A 778-nucleotide genomic window follows, 5' to 3' on the forward strand; every position below is an offset into this window, starting at 1 on the left:
AAAAAAAAAAAAAAAAAAAAGAATGGATTAAAAGACAACCAAAAAGAAAAAAAAAGGGTAAATAAATAAATAAAAATAAGATGAATGAATAACAATTGGTTCCTCTCTCTTTTTGTTTGTAATAATTCTTGTTGTTGTTGGTTGTTTTCCGTGTTCTTATTGTTCTTCTAGTTTCATAATGCTTTGGACATATTGTATTATCTGGGTTGTGTTATCTTCTTTCCTTTCATTATGTCTTGTTCTTTTGTTTCCATTCCATCCATCCATCCCCCAGAGTATATCATACAAATAAGAGTTTTGGCTTGTAATAATAATAATTATTAATTTAATTAATTAATATTTGCTTCAGACCAGAAAGGGGATTGAAATGTTAGCGTGACAATGATTTGGTAAGTATTCTTATATATGGATGTGTATATATATATATATATATATATATATATATATATATATATATATTCATGTGATTTAGAAATGATTTAGTGAAATATTTTATATATAGATGTATGTATATATACATACATACCATACATGAACACACACATAGACAGATAATACATATATGTATATAAATAAATAATATATATATATATATATATATATATATATGTATATATATATGTATATATATATGTATATATATGTATGTATGTATAGTATGTATATGTGTATGAATATGTATATATAAAAATAATACAAATGTTTGAGGGACATTTCATTGGTTTTGGTGATAAATGTTTAATTTGTTAAACCAACTGGACTTCTTACTTGTTAGATT

General features: G+C 22.5%; 1 long non-coding RNA gene across 1 annotated transcript in view; it reads left to right on the forward strand.

Annotated features, from left to right (window-relative positions):
- The window catches only part of LOC128249301 (uncharacterized), a 16,332-nt gene extending 15,943 nt beyond the window's left edge, over positions 1–389 (forward strand). Inside the window, exon 3 of the long non-coding RNA XR_008265400.1 lies at positions 350–389. This is a non-coding gene — a long non-coding RNA (uncharacterized LOC128249301). The remainder of the gene's footprint in view (positions 1–349) is intronic.
- The last annotated feature ends 389 nt before the right edge of the window (positions 390–778 follow it).

Source organism: Octopus bimaculoides, chromosome 13 (assembly GCF_001194135.2).
Source record: "Octopus bimaculoides isolate UCB-OBI-ISO-001 chromosome 13, ASM119413v2, whole genome shotgun sequence".
In the NCBI taxonomy this organism is placed as follows: domain Eukaryota; kingdom Metazoa; phylum Mollusca; class Cephalopoda; order Octopoda; family Octopodidae; genus Octopus; species Octopus bimaculoides.